This window comes from Phocoena sinus, chromosome 13 (genome assembly GCF_008692025.1).
Source record: "Phocoena sinus isolate mPhoSin1 chromosome 13, mPhoSin1.pri, whole genome shotgun sequence".
NCBI lineage: Eukaryota > Metazoa > Chordata > Mammalia > Artiodactyla > Phocoenidae > Phocoena > Phocoena sinus.
Genome location: NC_045775.1, coordinates 17,771,856 through 17,795,934, shown reverse-complemented (window position 1 = coordinate 17,795,934; position 24,079 = coordinate 17,771,856). Strand labels below are relative to the sequence as shown.

General features: G+C 46.4%; 1 protein-coding gene across 25 annotated transcripts in view; it reads left to right on the top strand.

Annotated features, from left to right (window-relative positions):
- LOC116764761 overlaps positions 1-24,079 on the top strand; it is a 430,466-nt gene that overhangs the window by 233,615 nt on the left and 172,772 nt on the right. The window contains exon 7 of one of the 25 annotated variants that reach the window (XM_032653673.1): positions 15,677-15,783. The exons of 23 other annotated variants lie outside the window; for them this stretch is intronic. The gene's annotated coding sequence lies outside the window, so the exon portion shown is untranslated. Of the gene's footprint in view, positions 1-10,789; positions 10,843-15,676; positions 15,784-24,079 lie in introns of all 25 variants that reach the window. One more of the 25 variants, XM_032653672.1, reaches the window with a different exon arrangement.

Sequence of the window (24,079 nt, the reverse complement as noted above, 5' to 3'; positions counted from 1 at the left end):
TGCTAAGGAACACATTAACATGCTGACAACACAACAATCTCGGAGAGTTTGGGCCTCCAACGTTTGACTCTAATCAGGAAATCATTTTTAGAAGGATTTGTCGGTGTAAGAAAACAAGCTCCTGAACTAAACTAGGATCTGGATTATTTTTTCCTTCTCTCCCAATCTGCCTCACATGGCAGATTGGTGAGGCCTCGCAGTTTTCTGTGTGGCGAATTTGTTTCTGTTGTGCATTTTAATTCGGAGCTCCTGAAGGTGTCTGTGTCTCTAAGGACTGCGTGTTTTGGAGCAGCACCCTCGGAGGTGTGGGGCTCGCCTCTCCTTTTCTCAGACTGGTTGGCTTTCTTGGCAAGGCAGCCCAGGCTTCAGGACTCTTTAATCTGATTGTCTTTTCTTTTCTTTTTCTTTTTCCCTCCCAGTAATGAATGCACCACATGTCTCTGGGAAATTAAGGTAATCCATTATACTGTGTCTTCCTATCTCTGAAGCGGGGATAATAGTATTTAACCCACCTTTGCAGTATACTGAGTGACCTGTCAGGGTCTCTTCTTTAGAAGGACAACTTGAAAACATTTTAATAAATGCTCCTTAACTATATGCTTTAAAAATACATGGGGCCAAATGGCAAACGACTCAGTAATAACTAGCTTGGCAAAGCAGACTGGCCGTTCATCACTTTCTCTGCGACTTTGCTTCTCTCCTCTTCCTCTCTCCACATCCTGCCATTTCTCCAGGGACACGCTGTCTCTATTTGGGGTTAGAATTTTGGGGAGAACCTAGAGTTTTGGTAGTTGCAGTTCCAGTCCCTGCTGCCCATGCAAATCCAACTGTCTCTTCAGCCAGGAAAACAGTTGAGTTTCACACCCTGTGGGACTCCCAACGGACTGTGCTTCGGGACAGAGGCGTGAGTGCCCAGCTCGGTGATGTTGCAGAAAGACTGGGTGTGACTCGATGCAGGTCCTCCGTTATATGCCTGTGGTTTCATTTCCAGTGCAGGTAGGGACTTAATCTAATCACACTTAGGACGTCATGTCATGTCATGTGTGTGTCAAGCTGACTTACTCATGATCACTCTAGTGGATATGTTTGTTCTCATGAACCACAGGCCTGAGGTCTGGAGGTCATTCCTGCAGATCAGGGGAAGAAGTACTTTCTAACTTTATCTTCTTGTTGCACTCTCTGTGATGATAAAGGTGGCTGCAGACATTCTGTGGAATGGGAAAGTGCAGTGTGAACCCATTGTAGGGATCAGAAGAAAAAGTCAAGGGCTAAGTCCTTGTGTGTTTGCAGGGCTGGCTCCTTGAGGGGACCTGGCAGTTAGTTTTCCCAGAGGCTCTAGTTATTACCTCCTATGTGCACTCAGAGTACCTAATATTCAACCATTAGAGGTTCATTCCTTTGGAGTTGGGGGCTCTGGGAATTTTCAGAAACACCATGATGTTGGCTCAAGAAGGCTATTCCTCCTGACTATTTCTGCTGATCCTGCGTGCTCCTCTTTTTTTTTTTTTTTTTTTGCGGTACGCAGGCCTCTCACTGTTGTGGCCTCTCCCGTTGCGGAGCACAGCCTCCGGACGCGCAGGCTCAGCGGCCATGGCTCACGGGCCCAGCTGCTCTGCGGCATGTGGGATCTTCCCAGACCGGGGCACGAACCCGTGTCCCCTGCATCGGCAGGCGGACTCTCAACCACTGCGCCACCAGGGAAGCCCGTGCGTGCTCCTCTTGATTGAAGAGTCCTGTGTTGATAAACGCCCTCAGCCCTCCTGAGACAGAGATTTTCTGGATAAAAGACCTTATCTGTAAGAAGACCCCATCACCAGATGAGCATCCAGGTTAATCTGAATGTTCTCATTTCTGCAACTTGTAAGAGACATGGTTTAGATGAGTTGGGAAAAGATGAGTTTAGGGGAGCTCTCTATGAAAAAGTATGTGATGCAGGAGTTGCTCTTGTTCTACCTCAAAACAGTCGTATGTGCAGGATCAATCAACAAGTCAAGCCTGAACCTCCCAGGAAACATAATCCTTGTTTTCTTATGCTCTGAGCTCCTGGATTACATGCTCCAGAGAATCTATGAGCAACTGAGTTCTATAACTAAGTTACCAAGCTGGTCAATGAGCACTTCCCTCATCTGCATGGTGAGATTAGGAGAATACATCTTGAATTTCTCGATCCTGGAGGAGCCCTCGGTGGATTCTGTGTGTGTGTGTATGCGTGTGTGTGTATTTAAGCAACAGAAACCTTGCCCCCCTGCCCCCGCCAAACAATATCTTACGTGGAATCCCAAAATATTAAACAGATACAAGTGGACATGGGCATGGGGGAGTAGAATCTTCCTTGTCTGTCCATCTCTCACATGGACCCCTCCCCTCAGTGGCTCCCAGGCACTTTTGTGGAATCTCAGGGCTAAACCACCAATCATGCTTAACCCCTGCATTTAACAGAGGAGGTCACTGACGCTCCAGAGGTAGTTTAGTCTCACATTGCACCAGGCACATAGGAAATGTCCAATAAATAAATCAAACTCATTAAAATTCTTACTAACAGATGGAAACTAAAACAGCCAGAGAGGTGCTGTGGCCATGAGCTTCTGCCTTCCATGGAAAGGAAGAGGACTTTTTCTGTCTCCTCAATGTTTCCTGCTTTTGGGAGCCACTTGTTTCCTCTGGGCCCTCAGTGTCATTTATGTACCATAACCTGGGTTGGGATGAGCCCACGGGAAGGGATTCTCCTTCTGTGCTAATGCGGGAAGGGACATGAGATCGATCTATCTGCAATTCTAAGCTCAATGTTTTTCCCTTAACTTTTTAGAAAAACCAAAGGTACTTTGCAAGTGCTATAGAGCTTCCAATTAGGCATTTAAGCTCCCTCCCTATTTCCCTAATGACTTGACTTCCTCTCTTGCTTTATGAAATGAAAATAGCTTTATTTGGGCTCGAGGATGCAGCTGATTGCATGCTTAATATGCTTTTGCAACCAGCTCCTGCCTGTGTCCAGCACGTGCAATGGGCAGAATAATACATTTCCATGCTTATTTCCCCTAAGTATCCTTGGCCGTTTGCTCCAGTCCTATCCCTGTGCTACGAGGCGGTCTAAGTAGGAGTGTCCAGAAAGCTGATGTTTAAGTTTCCAGCCTTCAAGGAAAGGTGTCCTTGAAGGGAGGACACTGGCCTCAGGGCCCTGTTTGTGGGGGAGGGTACGGAGCTGTGGACTTATCAAGAGCTGAGAGGTGGAAAGCAGAGATGGGGCTGGTGCAAATCCTGTAAAAGAGTTGGAACAGAGATATGGAGGACAAAGAAAAAGCGCTGGGGGGACATCAGCCAAGTTATAAGAAAGAAATAGCAGGGATGAAGAATCAAGCTCTGTGAAGGTATAGGGTTAGGGTTTAAAGAATTCTTTCTTCATTGGGGAAATAGAACTGAAAATAAAAGATATACGCACTTCCAAATTTATCTGGTTGAATACTGGGCAGAGTCAGACCCCGAGGTTCTAGAAAACCAAAGGTCATCTTGTCTTTGGCTTTCTGGGTTTCAGAAAACATTGAATCAACTGTGGCCCTGAGAGTAGTTCACGTATCTGGGCGGCACTTTGGCAAACCACCCCAGAAGATGTTGGTGTTCCCGTCTCTGCCCAAATCTTGCCCTTCCTTCGAGCTCTGTGCAAGCGCAGAAGCCTTCTGAGGCCATCCCGGCCAGTGCTCTGTGTACTTGTTAATGGTCTCAGCTGTGCATGCACATGGTCATGGGCTTTTCTTCCCTGGCCCGCAAGGTGAACAGCTGCGCACTGGCCAGTGTTTCCAGAAGGCTTGTCAGTTTACAGACAGGAAGTGGCAGTGTGGTTTGAGGAAAGCTGGAGCTAGCGCAACCCTTTTTGGTCATCTGGGCTGGCAGCAACACGTTGAAAACGCCCTGTTGCTACAGCCTGGGGGCCAGCAAGCTTTTCACATGGATTTTTTTTTTTTTTTTTTTAGCATCTTTATTGGAGTATAATTGCTTTACAATGGTGTGTTAGTTTCTGCTGTATAACAAAGTGAATCTCCAAAATATACAAACAGTTCACATGGATTTCTTAATGCAGAGCCCTCTGTGGAGAAGACCACAGCAAGGCTCTGCTGTCCTGGGTGCTTTGCCGAGTGTAAAGTAATCTCTCTCTGCATGGTCTGTGGCTGCTCTTGGCTTTCTTGTCTAAGGTGCCCTTGATTACACCTGAGGTTATAGAGGAGCCTGGCCATTGCTGTGAGGCAGCCCTGGCTAAAAGATAGGCAAAGGAAAGGAACTCTCACGTGGGGCTGCTCCTTTTTATTTCCAGAAACACTCTGGGCATTCCGTAAAGCACATCTCCTGCTCAGCAGTGTTGCCTGGCCCACTGATGGGAAAGCCTGCTTTCCAAGTCTGAAGGAGACCCTGAGGTCATTGCGTCCATTCCCCTGCCTTCAGGCAGGATTAGAGATAAGCTGCCCTACCAGAGGATAATCTCTTCTACTTGTAAAAGCTTCCAGAGCAGACCCGAGTCTCTCCCCAGACCATTCATTGCCACTTTTAACAACCTTCACCATCAGGAAATTCTCCCCCTTAGCTATCCTAAATCCCTTATGCTAGGGATTAAGTTCCTTTCCTTATTCTATCCTCAGTAGCCACTGCCAAGACTTAGCCTGCACTGCCTAAGAACTCTTCTGATACCTGAAGATTGTATTAAATCCTGCCTGCCTGTTTTTTCCCGATGAATAATCCCAGCTTCTTTTTCTCCCAGGCCCTGCTGCCCGGTCTGCTTATCACTTTTGAGGCTGCCCTCTGATCCCTCGCTAAGTACCAGTCTCCCTGGAGGGGAGCCCAGAACCAGAACTTGGAGTCTAGTTAGTTCTGACCCATCTTACTCCTAATGAGAGTCTCTCTTGAACCCATGGCATGAGCATTACCTTCCTGTTCACGTACCCAAATGGGGCTTGTGTGCTGGCGACAGTCTCACTCATAGGCTTATGGTCACCTTTCAGCCTACTAGCATACCAGATCATTTTTCTTTACTCCCTGGGATGTCAAGGGCAAAATATATCACATCTACCACCAGCATCATTGTCTCATTTTATCTGCACCAACAGTGACCACTACTGGAAGTAAGGAGAAGCGACAGTGGAGACAATTCTCTCACTGTGGCTCTTTAGGCAGGTTTGGACAAAAGCAAGTAGCCTGTGTTTGCAGGCCACTCTGATGACGACCAGCTCTCTTGCTCCAATTGCTTTCCTTCCTCTCCTTTTCTAGGTCCGCTGTGACCTTCTGGCCTCTGTCGCCTTTTCACAGGTGCCAGGGCCTCATATTGTGCTCCTGATGCCTGCTCCCCCGCCTCTGTCTCCACCCCACCTGGCATGCCTCACCCCACGACTACCCCACCTCAGGCCAGCTCCCATTTCCTGCTTACAGCAGGTCTCAATTCCAAACCACCAAGCAGGTCCCAGAGGTCTTCACAGCCAAAATGTGCTCCGTCTGCACTGGGTGGACACAAAGGTGGGTGAAACAGCCACTTTCTCAAGCAGAGTGAAGGTGAGACGGGAACCCGAGACACAGGCGTGGTGAATTGCAAATAGCACGCAGGACTTGGCCTACTGCTCCACAATAGGAGAGAGGGGTCCAAAGGCAGCTCTCTGAAAAGAGCTGAATGAGGTAGGTAGGCGTTCAGTGCACAGGACCTCAGGCTGGGGCAGAGGAGTCTTCCTGGGGGAGGTGGGGCCGGAGGGAGCTGGGTCTCGGGAAGTGGGTGTTGGACAGGCCGAGAGCAGAGGGAGGTGGAAAGTACTTGATTGGCTCCTGGCTTCTGTTTTGCTCTCGCCACCCCAATTCTTTCAATTCTGTCCATCTCTAGTTTCCAGGAGAGATAGCCCTCTTCCTTTCATTCCATTAATAAATGAAAAACAAATTAATGAGCATCTGCTATGTGCTGGAACTTGTCTAGGCCAGAGGCTTCCGATACTGTGTGGTGGCACATTGGTGGCCCATGGCTGGGTTCAGGCATGTGGGATTCTGATTCCCTTGTCCCTGGGTTGGACAGACAGGGCCGGGGCTGGTCAGGGCTCCTGGGCCTGTGGCACCTGTAATTTCTGAGCAATGCTGTTGCTTTCCCACATTGTGCTATGCAGTACTTTCATTGTCAGCATGTTCTCTGTGTGGTTGGAAGATCTGTCCAAGGCCTTGAGGTGCAGAGATAACAAGGCAGGCAATGTCCTCCTCAAGTGGGGCATGGTAGGCAGAATTCTAAGTTAACCCCCAAATTTCCACCCCCGGCATACCTGCCGGGTATAATCCTCTCCCCTGGAGTGTGGATGTGGACTGTGAATGTGATGGGATGGTCGTTCCCTGGATTAGGTTATGTTATATGGCTGATTTGACTTTCAGAGTGATGGTCCTGGGTCCACCTGACATAGGCGATCCCTTCGTGGGGACTGGGCTTTTCCTGGTGGGGTAGATTTGCAGCGTGAGAGGGTCTCAATGTGAGGAAAACTCTGTTGCTGGCTTTGAAGTTGGAGGGGCCCCATGGCAAGGAATGGGAGCGGCCTTCAGGAGCTCAGGGCTGCACCTTGCTGGTGGCCAGCAAGGAACTGGGAACTGTAGGCCTACAACTGAAGGAAATGAATCCTGCCAAAACCCCACGGGCCTGGAAGAGGACTCCAAGCTCCGGACGAGTACACAGCCCAGCCAACACCTCTATCTTAGCCATGGGAGACCCTGGGAAGACAACTCAGCCTGTCTGTGCCAGACTTCAGACCCATAGGGCTATGAGCTAATAAATGGGTGTGGTTTTCAGCTTCTAAGATTGTGGTAATTTGTTTTGCAGCAGTAGAAGACTAATATACCGGGGAATACAGAAAAATGTGACCAGGAAAGATTCAAATACTGGTAAAGGTTGTACAGAAAAATAACCCCCAGGCATGTAATGGAGAGGGAGCCCTGTCGTTACTTCAGAATGGGGAGTCAAGGGAGCATCACTTCGCTAAGGTGATGTTTTAAGCTGAATGTCAACAAGGACCCAGTTTGCTGAAAATGAGGGGCCAGAGCCGTCCAGTAGGAGGGAACAATGAGGACAAAGGCCCTGTGGCTGCAGTAAGCCTGGTGTTTTCAGGTGCAAAAAGCAGGTCACTGTGGCTGGATTCAGTCTACAGGGGCAGATACCAAATCATGAAGGGCTTTCCGTGACTGAACATGGAACTTGGATTTTATTTTCGATGTGAGGGAAGTCAAGGAGGATTTAAGCAGGGAGTGACACAGCTGCACAATCTGATTTTATGTTTATAAAAGCCCACACCAGATCCTGGCTGCAGCTTGGATTGCAGTGGAAGCCAGGGTGGGTGTTTTGGTCTAGGGAGGCTGGTGGGAAGGGCATTGCATTGTCCCAGTGAGCGCGCTAAGGCCCGGGGCCAGGATTGTAAAGGAGAGATGAGAGATGTCGTCGGGGATGGCTTTTCTCTTTCCTTTTTCCTTCCTTCTCATTTTCTCTTCATTTCTTTTTTAACGCATTCCTGTGCTTCTTCCTTCTCTCCTGATAAATTTGCACACCCTCCTCCAGCTATAGCCTCATGGGACCAGAGTAGAAGGCACATTCTTCCTCCTGCTGGGGGCTGGGCACATGGAATGGGTATCTGGAGTCTGGCATAAGGCAAAGGAGGGAGGACATTCCCCAGGGCCCAGCTCCTCAGGCTGGAACTGTCCCTACTCCAAGGCTGGCATCTGTGTCGGGCACCCCAGGCGAGGCCTGTCCCTGGGCATGGAGAGCCCTGGTCCCACACTGCTGAGAGTTAGCCCTTTGTACCTCAGTCCATCCCTCCCTAGAGAGCCCTGAGTGTAGAAATCACACTTTCTGTATCTGTGCTGCTGGCGCCCACCCCACTCCGCCTGTAGATGGCGGGTACTTAGTAAATGCTTGCCGATCGATGATGGGAAATTTGTTCTCAAACTAGTGTTGATGGAACTGACTCTGGATAGAAACTACCATGTGCCAATGTGGTCATTCATTTATCCTTTCATTTATTCTATAAATATTTATTAAGTGACTACTATATGTCCCACCTAGGAATAGGGGCTGTGGATACCATATCAAACAGACAGAGAGAGTACCTTTTCTTTAAGGAACTTCTTCTTTTTTTTTTTTTTTTTTTGCGGTACGCGGGCCTCTCACTGTTGTGGCCTCTCCCATTGCGGAGCACAGGCTCCGGACGCACAGGCTCAGCGGCCATGGCCCACGGGCCCAGCCGCTCCATGGCATGTGGGATCCTCCCGGACCGGGGCACGAACCCGTGTCCCCTGCATCGGCAGGCGGACTCTCAACCACTGTGCCACCAGGGAAGCCCTAAGGAACTTATTCTTAAAGGGAGATAGATTTTTTTTTTAAGTATAAAAATAGTGAATCAAAAAAAACCAAAAAACAAAAAACCAACAAATGGAGGTAAGTGCTATGAAGGAAATAAACAAGAACACTAAATGCTTGGGCCTGGAGACTCCCAGAAGGACTAACTCCAGGTTCTGAAGGTATAATTTAATGAACGAACAAATGCATGAATCAGCAATTTCCCTGCCCCTGGATTTGCTGTATTCTGCTCAGTTTCTCTTCCCTGAGTCTGTTTCTCCTGGGAGGAGGTCTGTGAAGGGGGAAGATATTCAGGAAAGGGTTTAAAGAGAAGGTGGCAACTCCATTTTGCTTGTTGGAGTGATGACTGCAGTGCATGGGAGTGGGTGGGCCTCATGTAGGACAGAGGCTCTTCCAGTGTTAGAAGGTGCGATGGGGGGGCCTCAATTAAGAAATAGGGGGAAAGAGATGGATTAAGGGACACTTAGGGGATGTAAAGATAGGACATGGAGTTTTACTGGTTAAGGGAGAAGGAGGTTAAATCTCAAGAGTCAAGTACCATATCCAGGTCTCTGGTTTGGACAACTGGCTGGCTGGAAATGCTAATTTATTGAAGTGAGACATTAATTATAAGGAGAAAGGGGGCGAGCTTGAGAAGTTTAGTTTTCGACATGCTTTGTTCAAGGCTCTTGTCCGCTAGGAACTTGTTACACCTGCGGCTGACCTGGCGGGAGAGCTGGGCTGGAGACACGGGTGTGGAGTTATCAGTTATCCCTCAGATGCTGGGTGCCAGGAAGTGAAGGAGCCCAAGGAAGAGCTGGGCTTAAAGTGGGAGAGGAGCTGGCAAAGGAAGGAGTTGCACATTTAAGAGAGGGTTTAACTCAGGGAACTGTGACTTGGCTCTGGAGGTGGGGAAGGGGTGGGTCTGGAGCGCAGGTGATGCTGTGGTGGGAGGGCCTGGCTGCCACTGAGGGGCCCCACTAGGTGTGTAGACGTGCGTGCGTGTGTGTGTGTGGTGCCCATCTGATGCTTCTATTTTCACTGCAGGTAGGAGGGCAGGTAGTCTGTTGCTTATGACTGTCCCATTTTTTTTTTTTTTAAGAAGTGAAACTCCAGCACAGTAAATGCTCGTAGGAAGGGGCCTGCAATGCGAGAGGGCTTGAAAGTTTGGGAGAGAAGAGGAAGCAGTGGGAGGGGGTGTGTGAGGAGCAGGTCGCCTCTTCCAAGCTTTCAGGAGGAAAGGGCAGGTAGAGAGCAGGGGTGTGTGTGTGTGTGTGTGTGTGTGTGTGTGTGTGTGCGCGCGCGCATGCATTGTGTGTTGTCTGCATGTTGTGTATCTGTAGTGTGTGTTGTGGGTCTATTGTGGGTGGATAGTGTGTGCCTTCTGTGTTTTTTTGTGTTGTCTGTGTTGTGTGTGTGTGTAAGCCAGAGGTTCAGTACCTCACACTTTGCTCCCTTCTGCATTTCCCTTGAAGCCGGAGGCAAGATCTCGTACGATAAGGAAGAAGGTGGCAAACAGGTGGGTGAGTGGGGGATAGTTGAAGGAGCCCCGTGGAGAGGGAAGGGGCGTGCTGGCCGGGAGCCTCTTCACGGCCTTGGGGAGTCTGTGCACACAGGCCACAGTGCCACAGGGATACTTCCAGGCCACGCCAAGTGGCCACGTTGGGCCTGTCATTTAAAGTCCTTCCGAATCTAAAACTGAGCAGGCTGGGAAGGTCAGAGCTTTCTACCCTGGATTATCTGCTTCCTTCTTGGTCTCCCAGAAGGGAGAGAGGTGAGGTGTTGGTGGCAGAGGGCAGCCTGAGTGACTGCTTTCCTGTGTGAAGCCCACCCGGGAGTTTTTAAGATAAGCACATGCAAATCTTTCTCCATTTCTGTATTGCCTGTCTCACCACCTGCCCCTGACTCTTTCCCAAATCTGCTCCATAAATAATTAATGACTGTGACAGTGGGTTCTGTTCCTATAACCGAAGACACCTTTTGGCAGCTTTGAAACTTCACAAGCTAAGCTGCTCACCTTTGTGTCTAAAACTGTGGCTGCAGACAGTTTACTTCTGAGCGTCCCTGCATTGTGAGGGTTGCCATTGACGTCATGGCTGTAGAGCCTGAGCCGGCTGCAGAAGTGGGAGTCTGGTGACACTGTGTTCTGGGACCAGCAATGAGGGGTCTGGTGGGAGGGAGTTAAAAAGGTTGTAGGGGCCAGATTCAATAGAAAATATTCCACTGCCTGTTGTATTTTAAGAAATATAATGTCTTGGGTCACATTCCTAGAAGCAGAGCTGGAGAGGGGGATTCTTGAGAAAGTGATTTATGGAGGCAGTGCTCCCAGGAGCAGGGACTGAGGGAAGCAGGCTGAGGCAGGGGAAGAAGGCCAAGGAAGGATGTGGCCTCAGGTGGGCACACAGCGACCTCTGCAGTGTTCACTGCACCCTAATGTTGGACTATTCTTGCCCGGCCTTTCCTCAGGAGGTGCGGAGGCACTGGCTGTGATTTTCCCTGATGTCCCCACTTAGGACAAGGTAAGTCTGAGGAGGCACCAGCAGTTCCATTACTCTGTCCATTTACTTTGTTTCATATACTGAAGCCATTCATTCATTCATTCAACAAATACTTACTGTGACTGGTTCTTCCCTTTACCCTTATATTTCTGGCTGTTTCAGGACATGTTTTTTTTAAACGCTGCCAGTCACTGAGAGCCAAAGGATTTTATGCTCTCAGAAGTGCCAGGAAACCTCTCTTTTCTCTTTGAGTATCTGTTGGCCATAGCTCATCAGTATATTCTTGGCATTTGCACCCCCTCTGAATAAGTTTACATGTCTCAGTGGGGTGGAAAAGGAAGAGAACAGGAGAGCATTGCCACCTCAGGAGGAGGGAGAAGGAAGGATAGGGTGAAGAGGGGAGAAGCCAGGGCCCTGGCTTGGCTTCTGAGTCCTTCCAGCTGTTGCTCATGGACCACCCTTGGTATGGGAAAAGATAAAGAAGAGACAGACTTTGTGGATGGATCCCACCTGTCTAGCATGGATGTTGGAGAATTCAGGTGCTCGTCCAAGGCCACCCTGGGAGCTTGTTGCTATGGAAGCACCTACTTAACCCAGGGGGGCTGAGGCTTTATGAACCCATCACTGCACTTTTTTTTTTTTTTTTTTTTTTTTGCGGTATGCGGGCCTCTCACTGTTGTGGCCTCTCCCGCTGCGGAGCACAGGCTCCGGACGCGCAGGCTCAGCGGCCATGGCTCACGGGCCCAGCCGCTCCGCGGCATGTGGGATCTTCCTGGACAGAGGCATGAACCCGCGTCCCCTGCATCGGCAGGCAGACTCCCAACCACTGCGCGACCAGGGAAGCCCTGCACTTTTTATGATGTCACAGAGAGGCCATCCATTTGTCACTCACTTCCCCATGTGGTCCCAGAATCCCAGTCTGTAAAACTGAAGCTTCTGATCAATTGATCTCAAAGGTCCTTTTCAGAGGCAGAGCCTCTATTGCAATGATTCCTGGCTCAAATGGTTAAGAATAATTAATCCAGGCTGAGGGGACGTGTCTACTGGCATGTCAACTTGGATGGAGGGACAATGGCATGCTGCTCAGGTTTTGGAGGCATTGAAATGAGGTTGAGGGGACCCACCATTGTGTTGGAATCAAGACTTACTAAACTTGAAAGACTGGAAAAATGGACAAAAACCCAAAAGATAAAATGCTGCATTTTTAAAGTTAAAAACTAACCATTGTACAAATACAGTTGAGATAAACCTGGTCAATGAGCAGTTCAAGTGAAAATACATCAGAGTTTTAGTTCAGAATATATTTATGAGTTCAGTAAATACTAATTGGATACCAGGCACTGACCCAGGAGCTGGGGGCACAGCAGTGAATAAGAAGACATCGTCCTCAAATAGCTTACATTCTAGTATTAAAATGTAATACACAATACACAGTATGCAATACAAGTAAGTGGGTTATATGATACAGGCTAACAAAGGGTGGTGAGAGGAAAGAGAAAGCCTAGCAATGGTAAATGGAATGATGGGGTGCTATTTTAAATGGGAGAGGCAGGGAAGACTTCTACAAGGAAGTAACACTTGGCCCATTAGCTGTTTGACATGGTTGTTAAAAAGCTACTGAAATCCTGGGCTCTATGACGAATCATTCCCACTAGTTAGAGTGACCTGCTTAGATACCTCCACCTACTTAAGATCATGTGACTTCCTCCAGCTGCAGGGTCAGCCCTGCAGGCCAGTCCGGGCCTTTCAGGAAGTTACCAAGCCGGCCTGTCTGACCTTGGCCTCATTTCAGTGACTTTGCGTCTCCTGGGCTCTTGTGAGCCATCACCCACGGTAGGACATCCTACCACTGACTCCTTCCAGTACTGCTACCCAGGATCTGTGATGATACTACAGAGATTTGGGACCGGCTGGACTCCCCCAGCCCCCTCTGGCCCTAACTGGGGCCACCCACAGTGCCCAGATGACCCAGCAACCCTGATTTATTCAACCTGAGCTCTCCCACTCCCTTCACTCTTTCAAAGTGCTTCGTTGGCACTGGCTCCAGAATAAGATTCAAAGGGAACATTTTCTGTTTTATTGATGTTCATCTTCCTAAGTTTGCAACGTGTGTGGCATAAATGCTAATTATTCTGGGTGGGGGAAAATTTTTTCTCCCGAACTTCTCGCAATTTCATTAATAATGTAGCAAGGGAGACAACGTATTCTGACGACTTAGTCAGTCCCAGGGAGGCAGCCTGGGCCTTGGAGCACCCACGTTCTCCCTCCCGCAGACTCGGGCTCTCTCTCCGGTGGGTTGCCGAGGCACTGAGAACAGAGGGCAGGGGAAATTATGTGTGAACAGAGAGATTAGAGGCTGACCTTCTGTGTTTAAAGGTTAAAACGATTTCTTGGGAAATGGAACAAACTCACTAATCAGAGCTGTTCTGAATTTTTTCTGCAAAAATTAGACTCTGTGACTCTCTTCACAAGTTCTGTTTGTGAGGAGATACACACACACACACACATTTAACAACTAAGTCAGGTTCAACCTAAATTCATGGAACACCTACTATGTTCACAGTCCTGGGATGAGTTAGGCTAATGGGGGCACAAGGAAATAAATCAAAACCCTTAGTCACCTATAACTAGAACAACAGGAACATGCAATGAGCCATCTTTCAGCTTCATGCTACTTAAAAGGAATAAGATAGTTATTCCAGGGATTTTGTAAAAAGCAAACAAGATCAGGGCCCATCGTGGAGCCTAGCCCACTTCCACAGCTGTGGCACTGATGGTGAAGTAGCCCTCAGGATGAAGGTCATGGACACAATGAGATCTTAGGCAGTGGGCTGAACTAAAAACAGAGGAATGGCTTGGAACACAAAAGGCAAACATGGACTGAGTACATTCTCTGTGTCCAGTACCATGGTGGTCACTTGAAGATAGAAGCAAGTCAGATGCAGCTTCTAAAATATAATCCCAGTAAAGGTAGAGACCTTTTCTCTCTTGTTCTCTGCTATATTCCCAGAACTAGACTGACAGTTAGCAGAGGAGACATCTTTGTCTCTTTGCTGGACACAGCCAGGGTGGCTTTCACTGCTGACACTGCAATGCTGGGCACTGGGCACTGCCACTTGAGCCTGGACATTGCTGTCCCCACCCTCAGCAGAATGAACTCTGTGCTGTGCATCCTTCTTCATACTGCTGGCTTCAGATTCAGAGCCTGACTTGGGTTCATCTGTCAGGGGAAGCTGAGGTCACCTCAGGCAGCCTGGACCTTAGTTGCAAGGGAAGCTGGGAGCATGACCATTTGGTTTGTATTCTCTTCCCACAAAACTCATGAGGTGAGGGATTTGTGAAACATGGGAGGGCGTCCAAAGGTGTTAGTGGTCAAGAAGAAAGATTAATGATTGTTACAATAGGATAGGTGGTCCTAGTTTGCCAGGGATAAAGTTGCAGATGTGGTGAGAGCAGATTATGTAGAGCTTTGTATATCTTGTTTTAAAGTTTGGACTCTTACCCATAAACAATTGGGAGTCACTGGTGGGTTTTAGGCAGGGGAGTGACTTGGTCAGATTTGCATTTTAGAATGATGACCCTGAAGGCAGAGTGGGGAGGATGGGTGGGAAAGACTGGAGGTAGGATGACTAGTTGGGGAGGGGGGGATGGGGAGAGAGAGGAAGAGAAAGAAAGAAAGAATGAACCTGGGAAGGCAGGTTCTTAGAGGAGAGGAAATCTTGAGCAAAGGGGAGGCTGCGGTCCTGAATGAGGGGAACGTTTGCCATTTCCCAGAGGCCAGAGGGAAGAAGGTGCAGCTGAAGGTGTCTGTATGTGCAGGTGATATGGTTTAGGAAGCTGGGGAGATCATGCCTGAGGGACACATTTTCCGAGTTCCTTGAGCCCCAGGCCAGCCTTCCTACATACTCTTTATGGATTGTTTTTCTCTTTCCATCCTCCTGTAGCTCAGGGTTCAGCAAACTTTTTCTTAAATGGCCAGATGGTAAATATTTTCGGCTTTGTGATCCATGAGGTCCCTGCCTAGACCCTAGGGTTGTGGAGCAAAAGCAGCCACAGACATTCCGTACATGGAAGGGTGAGGCTGTGTGCTAGTAACTCTGCTTACTAAAGCTGCCAAGCCGTAGTTTGCTGACCCCTGATCTACCTGATTCCTACTCATTCTGACCCTCTGGTAGATGCTCTCATTGCCTTTGTCCTTTTCCTTCAGAGTGCTCATCTCCGCTCTAATTAATTATTTGTCCAATTACGTGTTTAGCACTGATTGCCCTGTTCGAATTACAGCAGGGGCTGTGTCCATCTTGTCCTCCTGGCTCCCAGAGCTGGCACATGTGAGAACCAGAATGCATCTCATGCTCACGGTGTGCCAGGCATTGTTCTAAGTGCTTCACATTCATCAATTCATTCAACCCGCCCAGGGATTGCTCCGTAGATAGATACAGCTCTTAGCCCCTTTTACAGATAAGGAAGCTGAGACTCAGAGAGGCTAACTAACATGCTTGAAATCACACAACTGGAAATAGAGGGACCAAGATTTGGACTTAGTCTGGCTCTGTAACCACAATACCATTGATAAATTGCTGGTGAAAAGTGAACCAAGCGAATAAGAAGTTCAGTTCCTCATCCGGTAGAAAAAGGGGCAGGGTGAGTAGGGCTTCCCAAGGAGGAAGATGGAAACCTGGCATTGTCACTGTGGGGAAAGAAAGTGGGATCTGACTGTGGGCAAGAAGTGGCTTTGCTCTGTGGTCCAGGTGAGGATGGAGGACTTGTATGGAATTTCCTAGGGACGGATGCAGCATGTGTGTCCGGGAGGAGCAGCTGAGGTCTAGGTTGATGCAGGTTGTGGTTTTACCAACAGGTTATCTGGGATCAGAGCAGCAGCAGTTGGAGCCTGGATGAGATCACTCTTTGGTTCTGATTTTGGCGCTTACTGACCTTATGACACAGATGCATGGCCTAATTTAGGTGAGCCTTAATTTTATGTACAAATATGCTGATGTTTATAAGATCTATGCTGGTGTTTTGGTGACTGGAAGATCAAATGCATCTGAAGGTGCAGGCCTATAATAGGAGCTCAGCAAATTGGCCCTGCTCTCCCTTCAGAAAACTTTTTGACCGTGAGGTTCCATGAGGGCAATATCTGGTCCAGGATGCTCAAGCCATGCTTTGGGAAGCTGCACCTCCTCCTGCCTTGCTGTGTGCCTGTGCCCCTCTCTTTATGGCCCCAGCAAGTGTTCTCAACCAGGTAGCACCTAGTACAGACTACATCCTGCCTACCATGTGCTTTGGACCCATTTTGATGTTGTATTGAGGTGCGTCTGTGGGTGTTTGTCAGAAGTGCCCAGCGTGTGCCTATGCTTTGGGTGAAGGAGTGGGCACATTCCCCCGTGTGACATGCATAAATGTGCATCTGAATGTATGTACATAGTGTTCAAATTACAACCTGCAGTTCCTTGTGGTGGAGATGAGTTTCTTTCATGATGTGATGAACAACTAAAAATAAAAAGGCGACTCTACAACCATGTTGATAAGTCTTCGGAGAATAGGAATCATGGTGTGTAACAAACCCAGGGATCAAACAGGTTGCAAAGAGCTGAAAAGACAGGTCATATCTAATAAGATGAATTTCAGTAGGGGCAAAAGCAAAACAAAGCAGGTGGTTTGTTTGTTTTTTTTTTCGAGATTGATATAATGAATTGGGCAAGTCCACGTACAAGAGGCTGAATAACAGATTACTGGGTGAAGAAGCCCTGGAGGTTTGGTTGACTGAAGCTCATTATGGGTGAAAGACTGCAGGGTTGATCTGGGCCTTTGCCTCCTCTCTTCCTCCTGATTAGGTTGCTTTCCTCTTTTATTATCATCAGCAAATAGTAATTGAGTGTGTAGTATGTGATATTTGCAGAAGGAATTAATGAAATATGAAATTTAATCTTTGACTTTCATATGTTTTAATTCTTTCATTCATTCTAAAACTATTACTGAAAACCTACATTGTACTAAAATACAAAGGTGAATAAAACATAGTTCTCAAAGAATCCACAACTTATTTGGGAAGACAGGATCAATACACAGGAAGAAATGTCTAGAATACAAGGATATATAATAAGTATATGATGGGATACAAATTCATGAGGTCCGCATGTTCAAAGTCATTGCCTTTCCCCCAGAACACCAAAGAGAATCATATGGTCTCTACTTTAATCTTCCTCGCTGTAGTAAAGGAAGAAAGAAAGCCTCATGAGCTGGGGGACAAAGAGGCACTTTCTGGGGAGGGGTTGAAAAAGTGCTGTGGGAGTCCCTTGGGGATAGGAAGGACAGTGACGAAAGAGAGTTTTAATATGACTATAAACTATGCTTTTGGAGACCTTCTCATGACTTTTGAGAAATGTGAGTAGAAAATGAAGTTCCTTTTTAATTACTTTGGGTGGTTGAAATTTTACTTCTTGAAATCAACCCCACTCTGAAATAGAACCTCTGGTTCCAAGGGATGTAGATAATGCTAAATATGTAACGCCATGATAGCCTTCATGGTGGAGATGAACTGGAGCCTGATTTCCAAGGATGGGTGGGAGAAGCCAGGCAGAGAGAAGGGTAAAGGGAGGACATTGCATGGTGGAGGACTAGGGGATGGTGTGGGGAAAACAATAGTGGAGGTGCTGAGGAGGGAGCACTCAGGGCATCTCCAGAGGTCAGTGCAGAGGCCCGTGTAAAGGAGAGTTTGGGGATGCTAGCCCCACCCATCCCCTCTTCTGGGAGCTGTCCTTCATCCACCAAGGCTTTCTCCTATATTTCCTATATAAAGTGCCTCCAGAGAATCAGTCAGCCCAGTGAATGCAGTGATGGTGTGTCCCTTCCTATCTCCTTGGCAGTGTTACCTCTTCTGACAGGAGTCCTACTGCTCTCTATTTGGGTCTTTCCAACTGCAGACCTGGGTATAAGAATCCTTGCAGCTTATTTTCACTCGTAGGAAGCTTCCTAAATGACAAAGGGCTATTTCCTAAATGACAAAGACAGAATTCAGAGCCACATAAATGCATAAAATATTTATAATGAACCTGAGAGGTTAGTTTAATCACATACATCTCTTTCCTCTTGTGTATTAATTAATCCTGATAAATCCCCCACCTGTTTTTTTTTTTTCCTGCTTCTACACCTAAATCGCTCAGAAAAGGCATGTTTGTGGAAGACAAGCTGAAGGGGGTGTTTTGGGATCATCTTAAAAGGACAAGCCCTAAATATTTCAGATGGAGTCGTGAGTGTAGCAGATACATCATCAGAGAATATGATTATGTTGACTTCATGAGAAACACCCATTTTTATGTACTTGAAAACTGCCCTGAACTCACTCTGGTCTCTGAGACCTTCTCTGTTATTACAGAAGACCAGCAGGATGGGTTGGGTTTGAATCCATCAAAATGGAGCCCTACGCTCTACCATCAGTACCTACTAAGTCATAACCAAATTGTCTGGATATATTATGCTAGAGGATGAGGAAAGAATGGGGAGAGGTGTCAGGAATTATGATTCCCTTTCATAGCTCTGGCAACTGCAATAAATCTTTTTCTCTAGTTAGACGATGGGTTTTACCCTGCAGATGAAGAAAACCAACACAATCCATCCACCACTGAGACGAGCTGCTGCAGACGAATCTTAAAAGGCTTCACTCTGTATTTTCTTCTCATTTAGATTCATCAAATTTCCCAAAATTCCCAGAGTAGCTTTTGATGTAGTTTCCTTACTCTGGTGATTTAACTCTTGTTCAAAATGAAACATTATTTCTGACATGCATTTCCAGGGAAAAAAATAACCTGATTTGGGAGGCAATGTTTTAGTGTTTGGGCTGCTATAACAAAATACCACAGACTGGGTAGCTTATAAACAACAGAAATTGGTTTCTCACAGTTCCGGAGGCTGGGAAGTTCAGGATGAAGGTGCCAGGGTGGTCGCATTTGGTGAAGACCCTCTTCCTGGCTCATAGCCGGCAACTTCTCCCTGTAACCTCACATGGAGGAAGGAGCAAAGAGTCTCTCTGGAGCCTCTTTTATAAGGTGCTAATCCCATTCATGAGTGTACCACTCTCATGACTTAAGAACCTCTCAAAGGGCCTATCTCTTAATACCATCATCTTTGGGGGTTAGGATTTCAGCATATGAATTTGGGGGGGACATAAGCATTCAGACCATAGGAGGCAAATAATACTGATAGGGAGACCTTGGAAGAGACATTAACATCATCCCTAACTTCAGATTTCTCCAAGTATGGTGAAACAGATCTGGGGGTCTGGGCAGGCATGATGTGCATGAAAAAGGACATTTATTTCAGTACAACTAGAGAGGCACGTGCATGGGGTAGATGATGGGAGAAGCAGGGGCCACAGCACAGAGGACATTTTGTGCCACTAGTTCTCAAGACAGGCTGCTCATGAAAATCTCCTGGGGAGATTAAAAAAAATACCATTGTCAGGTCCTATATCAGAATGATGTTTTTTTTTTTTCTTTCTTTTTTGTGATACGCGGGGCTCTCACTGTTGTGGCCTCTCCCGTTGTGGAGAACAGGCTCTGGACACGCAGGCTCAGTGGCCATGGCTCATGGGCCCAGCTGCTCCGCGGCATGTGGGATCTTCCCGGACCGGGGCACGAACCTGTGTCCCCTGCATCGGCAGGCGGACTCTCAACCACTGCACCACCAGGGAAGCTCAGAATGATGTATTTTTAATAATTTATGCTTTAGGGTGAATTAATTCAATTAGTTCACTTTCCTTCTAAACTCTAGTTGAGACTACTGAATAAATAGTTTTGTTTGGGGGAGTTAATTAACCTTGGAGCATGGATTAATTAATTAATTAAGCAACCATGTGTGTGTTATTTTTCTAGGCAGTGTGTTAGAATGAAGAGATAAGGAAGTCCTTGTCCCCTGCTTTGAAGAGTTCACCCACCAGTGGAGGATATAGGCAGATAGACAGATATTTTGTCATACTGCTCAAAAAAAGTTCTCTAGGCAGAGAGAACCCTGGTTCTTTTGAGTAAATAGTCTTTTATCCTCATACTTTTGGCTCTTACAATGACCCTTGGACACCAACCACCACTCTTGAGTCTTGAAGGTCTGTGTTCTGGTGAGGGGTGGATGGAGTGAGGGATAGAGGGTCTTTCCACATGTGGAGCAGAGGCAGATACAGGAGGTCATGTTCTAAAGGGGTGAAAAGGCCAAGTCAAGAAGCTTGATAGAGTTTGACGGCCAAGATTGGTATCAAAGAGAATGGAAGAGAATTGAGAACTAGGGTACTAGCGTACGGGAACAATTGGAACCAGTTGGCTAGAGGGGACCTGGAGATATTCTGGAAGGATTGCTTTTTTATGATTTCTCCTAACAGCTGACATAGGCTTGGCAGGTGCATTTAAAGGGCTGAAATAGAAGGGATACTAATTGCCATATATATTACATTGTCTCTTTGGGAAAATGCTTCTGTGTTAGGAAAGGAAGTAAGGTGGAACCCAAAGACATTTCGATTCGTAGAAAAATAGTGGCATTATTGATGCTTTTCCTTTGCTTCATCAAGTACATGGAATGACAAGGTAGCAACGTGATATGATTACTTGATTTTTCTGCTTATAGGGAAGGAAAGAAGAACTCATTATTTCAATTACCATTGGAAATATTTCAAGAATATGTTAATCTACTTTCCTGCCTTGGTAATAGAGTGTAGTGAATATAATGGAATATTTGTTTCCCTGAACCTCAGCAGCCTCACATTTTGATTGTTTTAATCACACATCTCCTTGTTTTATTTAATAATTGTATCACATATGAATCTCACCTTCCTGCTATGGTCTGAATGTTTCTATCCCCTCCGCCCAAATTTATATATTGAAATCTTAACCCCCAACGTAATTGTATTAGGAAGTGGGGACTTTGGGAGGTGATTGGGTCACAAGGGCAGAGCCCTAATGATTGGAATTATGCCATCCTCTGAGGGCACAGCAAAACAGCACCATTTATGCACCGAAAAGTGGGTCTCACTAGACACCAAATCTGCTGGTGCTGTGATCTTGGACTTCCCAGCCTCCAGAACTTGAGTAATAAATGTTTGTTGTTTATCAGCCATCCAGTTTATGGTATTTTTCTTACAGCAGCCTGAATGGACCAAGACACTCTCCAAAGAGTCCATTAATTCCTTGGGAAGCAGAACATATTTCCTAAATCTTGACCTTCCCTACAAAACCCAGCCCTTTGGCTTGGGCATTAGCAACGACACATGAAGAGCTATGAATAGAACTGGAATGATCAAGGAACATCAGTCCTTTGGCTATTGCTATGGTCTGAATGTTTGTATTCCCCTAGAATTCATGTTGAAACTTCAGCACCCAAAAGTGATGATATTAGTAGGTGGGGCCTTTAGGAGGTGACTAGGTCATGAGGATGGAGTCCTCATGAATGGGATCAGTGTCCTTATAAAAGAGAGCTCCCTGGTCCCTTCCACCATGTGAAGCCACAGAAAGTCTGCAGCCCAGAAGAGGGCCCACACCCTACCATACTGGCACCATGATTCTGGACTTTGAGCCTCCAGAACTGTGAGAAACAAACTTCTGTTTATAAGCCACCCAGTCTGTGGTATTTCGTTATAGCAGCCCAAACAGACTAAGACAGCTCTTTTAGTTTCCTGATGAACGAGGCGCTACAGATGCTTGCTTAATAAGGGATGTTGATCAATCAAAGAGGGTAGAACTAAGGTATTAAGAGTAGAAATTGCAGTACGTTAAAAAGTAGAAGTTCCTTGTCGAGATGTTAGGAGACCCTCTTAAAAGTAAATTTATTAGTTGATTAAATGTGTGTTTTCTCTCACTGGAATCCAAGTCTCTGAGATCTGAAGAGACAGGAGCGCCTGAGGGCTCCTTTATTCGATGGGTACATATTGGTGAGCCTTGGAGCCCGTTGTGCAGTCATGACCCACCTGGGCGGCCCACTTCCCCTCTGAGCAGAGGTTTGTCTGTGTCAGCTCCCTCCCAGCTTGGTGAGCACTCCTGCTGGCAAAGGTTGGATTTCGCAGCTAAGTCTAGACTTGGGAATCTACAGGGAGGAAGATTTCTTGTGGAGGAAACATTTTTTAAATGTAAACAGTATTTTGGCTGAGAGTTCTTTTTCTACTGAAGGAAAATAAGACTAGTGCACTGACATCCACAGTGTAATGATTTTATATCTAATCCATACCACAGGCCGTATTGTGCAGGGCCCAGGAAGTGCAAACTATGTGTGGACTCAAACACACACAGTCACGCAGCAGAGGCACATTTTTCTCTCTAGAGTGTGGTTGAATTATCGTTGGGGTATGGGCAAGAATCACACTATGGTCTGGCCTTCACTAATCTGTATATCTTTCCTTGAAGGAAGGCTTTAGCTGTTCAATTTAGTTTTATTTACTTAAGATGTTGTGTTTGAACTTGGCCTGCATGCCTAGAAGCTAGAAGGACATGGAAAAATGTGTGCATTCTAACTAAATCCCAAAGCACATCACATCAATTCAGACATGGACAGCTAGGGACCATCTTTTGCTCCTAGAAGCAAGTTAGGGTGGAAAAGAAAGCTCTTTCTTTCCACCCTTGAAAACATGGAAAAGGAAAAAAAAAATGTTTAAAAGTGAAATTTCATACAACAAAATCTTGTATCCAAAAATATAACAAAATTTCCAAAAGGATATTATAAGCAAATTTCCTTTTGCATTGGTTTCATTTCAAATTATTCTGTGTCCCTAATTGCCTGCTAGTTTTAGTTTTTGTTAACTCAAGAATATGCTCTCACCCCATCTGATTTAAGTAATATTAATCGAGGCTTTCAATTATATTGAATAAATATTTATTGTGGTAAAAGGAGAGAGGGCATCTAGAGAATCTGTTTATTAGGAACATTGCAAAGGTTTAGCTTTTCCCTCTCAACAGCAGTGCTTAAAGAACAACCTTCCAGGGCTTCCCTGATGGCGCAGTGGTTGAGAGTCCTCCTGCCGATGCAGGGGACACGGGTTCGTGCCCCGGTCCGGGAGGATCCCACATGCCACGGAGCGGCTGGGTCCGTGAGCCATGGCTGCTGAGCCTGCGCGTCCGGAGCCTGTGCTCCGCAACGGGAGAGGCCACAACAGTGAGAGGCCCATGTACCGCAAAAAAAAAAAGAACAACCTTCCAGATTAATAATAATAATAAAAAAAGAGATTAGTTCTCTCCTAAAATATTTCAAATAGCTGATAGTTTATAAGAGTACAGATTACTCTGCAAGAGATTGTCTAATGATTAGAGTTCGCAGAAAAAGAAGCTAAAATGTAAAGAAAAATAGGTTTGGGGTTTCCATAATGTAGAAATTATGGGAAAGATTAAATCCAGTTTTTGAGAGGTCAAGTGAATCAACATAATTAGCATACAAAAGCAACCAGTGATTAAATATCTAATGTTTTATAGGTTTGGTATAATGTCCAGCAAACCACATGTGCTTAGTAAATTTTAAATGATATCAAAAATATTCCCTTGCTGCTGACAGACAGTTAATGTTTTCAGTTTGGGAGGCATTATTAATCCTTTAAGTATGGTTATTTCACTGAGTGAAGAGGGGAAAGGGTTCATCGGACAACAGTGGTGGGGTGGAAATGCCGCTTCTTCCCATAATGAACAGATGTCTCGCCTCTCATTGGGATAATCGATTCTAATATTATTAAGCACAAGCCCCATATATCTGCCCTTGCATTTTTCTGATACAAATACAATATACCTACCACTGCTCAATATCTTTCATACGTGAAGTAATAAAACTGCTTCAATATGAAATCTTGTACTTCACATGTAGATTGGATTGCTATGGGCCATTAGACTCTTTACATAAACAATATATTTTGTTTAAAAGAAAACTGTGCTCAGTTTAACATTCTGAAAGTTCATAATGTGCAAAACCACCTTAGCAGAGTAAACGGTGTCAGGAAGGAATCTGGCATGGCCAACCGAGGCACGAAGGAGCAAGGAGCGTGAACTCCTAGTAAAATAACTTTTCTCCCGTGGGTGGTTTTAACAAGATGGCTGCCAACAGGCGAAAGCTCACTAATGTCAGGTGCAATTAAAAACCTTAATTCCAGGATCCTTCTCTGAAGCATTCACGGTGTTCCATGCTGAGGGGCTGAGGCGGAGAATCCTAACCAAGGCAGCAAATTATTTGCCTTTCTGAGAAGAGAGCCATTTCTGCACAGAGAGCTGATGACATATTGAGGCCAAGTCTGGCAGTATAATATGAT